We start from the raw sequence: 8444 nt of genomic DNA on the forward strand, positions 1-8444 counted from the left end.
GAAAACCCTTTAGCCAGTGTCAGAGCTTGCTGGGCACTATGGTCACTTAGTGCCTATGTATCACCTGGAATATGAAGACCTGTCTAGCAGGCATTTTGTTGTGCTAGAGTTTCCAAATTCTAGATTCCCTCCTCTTTCAACACTCTCAATTTCTTTCAATTAACATGACTTTTCTCTTGTCTTTAATGATCTCTATGTTTTACTCTTTTTTTAATAAAATAGATTTTATTTTTTAGAGCAGTTTTAGGTTCACAGAAAAATCAAGTAGAAAGTACAGGGTTCTCCCATACCCCCTATTCCCACACATGCACAGCCTCCCCTGCTATCACCATCCTGCACCAGTATGGTACATTTGTGATCACTGATAACCCTACATTATCCCATCAGCACCCAAAGTCTGTAGTGCTGTACATTCTATGAGTTTGCCAAATATACAGTTGACCCTTGAACAACAATGGGTTAGGTACCGTATGGGGCCCCTGCACAGTGAAGAATTCACATGCAACTTTTGACTCCTCAAAAACCTAGCTACTAATAGTCTACTGTTGACCCAAAACCTTACCAATAACATGAACAGTCAACTCATATTTTGAATGCTATATGTATTATATGCTGTATTCTTACAATAAAGTAAGCTAGGGAAAATAAAATATTATTGAGGAAAGTTATAAGAAAGAGAAAATACACTTACTATTCATTTAGTGAAAGTGGATCATCATAAAGGTCTTCATCCTCATTGCCTCCACATTGAGTAGGCTGAGGAGGAGGTGGAGGACAAAGGAGGTGCAGGGGTAGAAGATGTGGAGGAGGTGAAAGGGGAGGCAGTGGAGGCAGGTATATGGTGTCACTTTATGGAAAACGATCATAATTTCTCTCTGACATTTTTCTAAAAATGTTTCAGTATGGCACCAATCCTTTTATCATTTGCTTCAGATTTAGTGCCAGTATCATCGAAGGGTCTGTGCTGTAAAAGAGGTAGTTTTGAATAATCAGAACCATTCTGCTAGATATCTAACGTCAACTTGTTTTATAGTGCTGCTTCTTTTTTTTACATCTTCTTCCCCATCATCTGCACTGGTTTGGAAGTATTCATGTCTATCAGGGAATCATCTGTTTGCTCTTCTGGTGTGGTGTTTATTCACTCTTGAATTTCTCCAAGACTCATATCTTGAAACTCTTCACCCCACCCCCTGCAACCTCTTTTGCCATCTCCACAATCTCTTTCACGATTTCCTTTACTGGCTCTGTTATAAATCCTGTTAAGTCATGCACAACATCTGGACACAGTTTTTCCCAGCAGGAGTTTATTGTTTGGGGCTTGATGGCTTTTATGGATTCTTCTGCAACAACAATGGCAACTTTGATGGTGTATCCTTTCAAACTTTCATTATATTCTCTCTCTCTCTCTCAGAGTTCTTTCCTCTATAGCGTTGGCAATCCTTTCCATAGAGGACCATGTGTAATGAGCTTCAGAGATCCTTATGACCCCCTGATCTAGAGGCTAAATTAGACACATTTGGGAGCAAGTAGACCACTTCGATGACTTCATTATTGAGCTCATGTGGTTTTTAATGATCAGGGGCATTGTTCAATATCAAAAGAACTTTAACAAGCAGTGTCTTACTGGCAATGTACTTTCTAACTTCAGGGAGAGAATCAATCCATAAAAAGAGTTCTCATTGTCCAGGCCTTTTCAAGGTACAACCAAAGGACTGGAGGCTGGTGTTTATCTTTTGCCTCGGAGGCTCATGATTTAGTAGCTTTATAGATAAGAGTAGTCCTGATTATAAACACAACCGCATTTGCTTAAAAGAGTAGAGTTAGCCTGTCCCATTCTGTCTTAAATCCTGGTGTTCACTTCCCTTCCTTAGTAATAAATATCCTTCTTGGCATTTATTTTTCCAGAATAGGGCAATGTTGTCTTCATTAAAACCCAGTTCAGGCAGATATCCTTTATCCTCCATGATTTTCTTAATGGTGTCTGAAAACTCTGCTGCCTGTTAGTCAGAAGAAGCTGCTGCTTCTGTTGTCTTAACATTTTTAAAGTCACCTTTTTCTAAAATTATCAAACCATCCTTCACTGGCATTAAATTCTCCAGCTTTAGATCCTTCACCTTTCTTTTGCTTTAAGTTGCCATACAATGACTTCATTTTTCATATCATATTAGGGTCTCTAGGTATGCCTTTCTTTCCTGCACCCACATAATAGCTGCATTTTGAATATGAGATAAAAATTTATTTTGTAAAAAGTGCAAGGTTTTTGTGCCTGATGGCACAGTGCAGCAAGGGCTTCACAAATTTTCTTTTCTTTTTTCACAGTGGCCCTTAAGCTGGACTCATTTATCTTGAAATGGTGGGTAAACGCAGTCACGGACCTCAATCTACAGTATGTATGAAGCAATTCAACTATTTATTGTAAGTCATGGCTTTGCTTCTGGAGAGCACTTCCAGCATTACTACTGGCACTTTCTATGGATCCCATGGTGCTGATCAAGGTTTACAGTATTGCACTAAACATGATGAAAAATACATGAGAATGGCTAGAAGGTACTTTTTACTATGATACACAATTTACTGGAGACACAAACTGCTCAAGCAAAGATGATTAGGCACAAACAGCATTTTTAAGTGGATTCTCTCAACACTTGGGCTCACCAAAAAAGCAATAGTCAGTAGGTAATTTTTTTTTTTTTTTTTTTTTTTTTTTTTTTACACTGGGTCTCACTCCCATTGCCCAGGCTAGAGTGCAGTGGAGTGATCACAATTCACTGCAACTTTAACTTCCTAGGCTCAGGTGATTTTCCCACTTTAGCCTCTCGAATAGCTAGGACTGCATGCATACCATCAAGCCCAGATAATTTTTTGTATTTTTAGTAGAGACAGGGTTTCGCCTTGTTGCCCAAGCTGGTCTCAAACTCCTGTGCTCCAGCGATCCACCCACCTCAGCCTCCTAAAGTGCCGGGATTACAGGTGTAAGCCATTGTGACTAGCCCCAACTTTTTATTTATTTATTTAGTATAAACTTCAGGATACAAGTGTAATTTTGTTACATGCATACCTTGTGTAGTGGTGAAGTCAGGGTTTTTAGTATATCCTTCACTTGATTAATGTACATTATGCCCATTTAGTAATTCATCATCCACTCTCCCTCCTCCCCCTCATCCTTCAGAGTCTCTATTATCTATCACTCCACACTCTACATCCATGTGTACACATTATTTAACCTCACTTGTGAGTGACAATATATGATATATATATCTCTGTATATATGTATATAGGTGTGTATCTATATGTATATATCCATATATACATATACATATAAATCATGTACATATTCATGATCTATACATGTATACATATGCATATGTATATATGTACGTATATATGTATATATATAACATTTTCTTTATCTAATCATATGTTGACAGACACTTAGGTTGAATCCATGTCTTTGTAATTGTGAATAGCACAATAATAAACATACAGGTTAAGATGTCTTTTTGATAAAATGATTTATTTTCCTTTGGGGATATAGTCAGTAGTAAGATTGCTGGCTATCTATGCTGGCTATGGTAGTTTATGTTTTTGGTAAACTACCAAAAATATGGTAGTTAGAACTTATGGTAGTTCTATTTTTAGTTCTTTGAGAAATATTTATAGATTTTTCCATAGAGGTTGTACCAGTTTACATTCCCAACAATGGCATGTGAGTTTCCTATTCTCCACATCCTTGCCAACATCTTTTACTTTTTGTCTTTTTATTGATAGCCATTCTCACTGACATAAGTTGAGGCCTCATTGTGCTTTCGATTTGCATTTCTCTGATGATTGGCATTCTGAGTAAGCCTGTTGGTTGTTCGCCTTCTTTTTAAAAATGTCTATTCATGTCATTTCTCCATTTTTAATGGGATTATTTAGTTTTGGTTGCTGTTCTTGAGTTCCTTTTAAATTCTAGATATTAGTCCCCTGTCAGATGCATAGTTTGCAAGTATTTTATTTTATTCCACAGGTTCTCTGTTTACTCTGTTGATTGTTTCTTTTGTTGTGCAGACACTTTTTCATTTAATTAACTCCCATTTGTCTATTTTTGTTCTTGTTGCCTGTGCTTTTGAGGTCTTAGTAATAAATTATTCCTTAGACCAATATTTACAAGAGTTTATTTCTAGTGTCCTTCTAGTATTTTCATAGTTCCATGTCTTACAATTAAATATGTAATCCACCTTGAGTTGATTCTTGTATACCTGGTGAGAAATATGGGTCTAGTTTCATTCTTTTGCAAATGGTGATTCAATTTTTCTTTCCCAGTACTTTATTGAAAAAGGTGTCCTTTCTCCAGTGTATGTTTTTGTTGGTTTTGTCAAAGATCAGTTGGCTGTAAATGTGTGGCTTTATGTCTGGATTCTCTATTCTATTCCATTGATCTATGTGTCTGTTGTTATAGTATCATGCTGTTTTGATTACTATATCCTTACAGTATAATTTGAACTTAGGCAGTGTGAGGTCTCCAGCTTTTTTTTTTTTTTTCTGCTTCCATACGAATTTTAGAATTGTTTTTTCTAATTCTGTGAAAAATGACATTGATATTTTGATAGGAATTGCATTGAATCCATAGATTACTTTGGGAAGTATGGTCACGTTATGATTTTTATTCTTCTAATCCATGAGCATAGAATGTTTTTTCATTTTTCTCTGTCAACTACAATTTCTCTCATCAGTGTTTTGTAGTTTTCCTTATAGAGATTCACCTCCTTGATTAAATATACTTCTAGGTATTTTAATTTTTTGTAGCTATTCTAAATGGGATTGGTTTCTTCATTTGGTTGTCAGCCAGATCATTATTAGTGTATAGAAATGCAAATGATTTTTGTACATTGATTTTAGATTCTGATATTGACTGAATTCATTTATCAAATCTAAGAGTTTTGTGGTGGAGTCTTTAGATTTTTCTAGTTATAAGATCATATCATCAGAGAACAGGAATAATTGGATTTTGAGAGTTTTCACCTGCTTGAAGAGCACAGATTGCACATTCCTTTCCATGGAATGCCTCTTATGATCCTTGAAGAGGAGAGGGAATTTAAAAAGCTGTTGTAGCTGGGTTCCCCTTCACCTGTGAAGATGCTGTCTCCACCATGACAGTCCAATCCACTGTAGTCTCTTTCAAGCATTTCACCAACCCTGGATGCTGAATTAGCTCCTGATTACTATGACAGAGATATTTAAATCTTTTAGTTCTTTATAGTTTGTGGTGTATGTGTTTGTGTTAATAAAGCATTTCTTTAACAGAGAAAATAAAAACAATTACAAGTTGGTGAGGATGTGGTGGTGTGCACCTGTAGTCCCAACTACTCATGAGGCTGAAGCAGGAGAATTACTTGAACCCGGGAGGTTGCAGTGAGCAGAGATTGCGCCACTGCACTCCAGCCTGGGTGAGAGAGCAAGACTCTGTCTCAAAAAAGAAAAAAAAAAAAAATGTGAAAGGAAGAGATTTGTGGAGGGTCAGGGAATGGAGCGGACTGGGGAAATACACACACGCCCACACAGACACATGCACCCACACAGGCACAGAAGGAAAGGGTTGAAATAGGGATAGAGTGCACAGCAGGACAGAATAGGACCCCCATATATTCTAAAACAGCCTCTCCTTCTCCTTTATATCCCCTTTCTCCACTCCTTCTGCACACTAGAAACACAGTATGTTTATATTTTATGGTCAAACTATTTGGAATTTTGTTGTCTGGCCCTCAGTGCCTTGTTCTTATCCTTACCAGGATCATGGTTCCATTTCTCTTGCCCCTGGTCCTCTCTGATCTTCTCCATGGTTACTTAATGTAGTTGATTCTTTCCTCTGTGGTCTTCCCCTGACCCATTTTCAGCCTCATGGCCCCATCCCTCTCTCACTGTCTGTGGCAGTTTCATATTTTTTTAGATGAATTTGCTCATTAAACAATTTTTGTAAGTGCCATGCCTGATGTGCTTTCAGGTGCAGATAAGCGGCCACCCAACAAAGGTCCTGTGCCTTGTGAATATGGTGCTGCCTGAGAAGCTGCTGAACATTGAGGAGTATGAGGAGATCATGGAGGCCATGCAAGATGAGTGTCACAAGTACAAAATTATTACAGTTAATTTTATGCAGTTATAATTTAATACTGCATCTTTAATTCTGTTATCTCTTAACTGAGAATGGCACCATGTATGGTCTGTAAGTGTTTGTATGCATATTTTTTGATAAATGTTAACTTTTTATAATATATTTGTGTATATTTAATGATTTTAAATGATAAAATAAACTGGTATCTACATATATATTTTATACATTCATAAAATAACGTTTTCTTAATTGTTTTATTTTTAGGTCACACAGTTCCCCTGTGAGTTTTTTTCACATTGTCACAAAACTGTAAAGTATTTTCAATATACTTATTGAAAAAATAATTCCTATATAAGTGTATCTGTCCATTTCAAATCCATGTTGTTCAAGGGTCAACTGCATAATGATATACATCTGCCATTAGAATATTCTACAGGGCAGCTCACTGTCCAAACAATCTTCTGTGCTCTACCTATTCATTCCTCCCTCTCCCTAACCTCTGAAAAACACTGATCTTTTTACTGTCTCCGTTGACCATATGCCTATTCCTGAATGTCATATAGTTTGAACCATATGGCATGCAGCCTTCTCATATTGGCTTCTTTCACTTAGTAATAACACATTTAAGATTCTATCACATCTTTCTCTAGCCTGATAGCTCATTTCTTATTAGCTCTGTATAATCTTCTATTGTCTGAATGTACCATAGTTTATTCATCCATTCACTTACCAAAGAACATGTTGGATGCTTCCAGGTTTTGGTACTTATGAATAAAGTTGCTATAAACATTCATGTACTAGTTAATATGTAGACATAGATGTTTGACTTATTTGGATAAATATCATGGAGTGTTGTTGCTGGATCATATCATAAGGGTATGTTTTGTTTTATAAGGAACTGCTGCACTGTCTTCCAAGTGATCACACCATTTTGCATTTCCACCAGTAATGAATGAGGGTTCCTGTTCTACGTCCTCACCAGCATTTGATGTTGTTGGTGTTTTGAATTTTGGTCATTCTAATAAATGTGTAGTTGTATCTTATTGTTTTCATTTGCAATCCCTTTAGGCATATGGTGTTGAGTATCTTTGCAAATGATTGTTTGACATCCCTATGTATTCTTTGGTGAGGTTTCTGTTCCAATCTTTTGCCCATTTTTAATTAGGTTGTTTATTCATGTGTTTTATTTTTAATCTCCGAATGCCATTTAAAAGAGACTACAGAATCACACTAAATGTTCCATATTTTAATACAGCTTGAATATTACTTCAAAAAAAGCTTCAGGTAAAATAAATAACATCCATACTTCCTCAATGCTATAAATTTATCAAATTAAGTTTTCACTAAGCAAAGAGTTATTCATTGAATGTTCAATAGGCATTTCCATATAATAACTCTTTCCATCCACTTTGTCTAATTCTTTCTCAGCAAGATATAAATTAATGTAAGGGTTTTTAAATGTAATTTAGCAATCATAGCAAAAACTTGAAAAATAATCTGGGTTCTAAATACAGAAATTGAAGTTACATAGGATTGAATTCTATCTCCAAAATCAGGCAAGAAACAGGAAGAAAGTAAACAGCAAGAGCAAAATCAGAATCCAGACTCATTTTATGCTTTACTTTCTAATGTACTAATAAAAAGAACTTCCAAATTTCTATATATGAAAGTTGAGAAGGTGACAAAATAGAAGATGGATTCAGAATCACTGTAATACATCAAGGTTTCTCAATCTCAGCACTACTGACATTTGAGACAGATAATTCTTTGTTGGATGGACTGTCCTGCGTATTGCAGGATGTTTAGCAGCATCCCTGGCCTCTACCCACTAGATGCCAGTAGCATGTCCTTTAGTTTTGACAACCAAAAATGTCTCCAGACACTGCCAAATGTCCCATTTTTGTGGCGGGGGTGGGAGAAAATTGCCACTTTACTATATTAGATAATTATTTCTTCTCCTAGAAAATAAAGGTCAAGAAGTTAAAGTTTAAAGAAAAGGTAACCAAAAATATATCCGATACTTTTCATCTTTTATTCTATATCAGGGAAACTGTATGAAATGTATAAGGAACAATCCATTAAATATAAATCTGTCATTTGATTCAAATAACTGGTCACAACATGTGTGCATGAGAAATGTGTGTTTTGTGGTTTTTCTATGATTGGTGTCTCAGAGGCACAGCTGAGAGGCATAAATCACAGGATGGTGTCAATCACTGGTTTGGCAGTACAAAGGAACAAGACTGATCTAATACCCAGACAAAAAATGACACTTTTCAAAAATATATCAGTTACTTCCAGTTCTTTACATGTTTTAATTGATGCTCAAACTTTTGGTTTCATCTTCCTCAAT

The 8444-nt window shown here is 36.1% G+C and overlaps 1 long non-coding RNA gene across 1 annotated transcript in view; it reads left to right on the top strand.

The window, feature by feature from the left end:
• LOC123572982 (uncharacterized) overlaps nucleotides 1-7127 on the top strand; it is a 45673-nt gene extending 38546 nt beyond the window's left edge. Inside the window, exons 3-4 of the long non-coding RNA XR_006697647.3 lie at nucleotides 2320-2386; nucleotides 5984-7127. This is a non-coding gene — a long non-coding RNA (uncharacterized lncRNA). The remainder of the gene's footprint in view (nucleotides 1-2319; nucleotides 2387-5983) is intronic.
• The last annotated feature ends 1317 nt before the right edge of the window (nucleotides 7128-8444 follow it).

Source organism: Macaca fascicularis, chromosome 4 (genome assembly GCF_037993035.2).
Source record: "Macaca fascicularis isolate 582-1 chromosome 4, T2T-MFA8v1.1".
In the NCBI taxonomy this organism is placed as follows: Eukaryota; Metazoa; Chordata; class Mammalia; order Primates; family Cercopithecidae; genus Macaca; species Macaca fascicularis.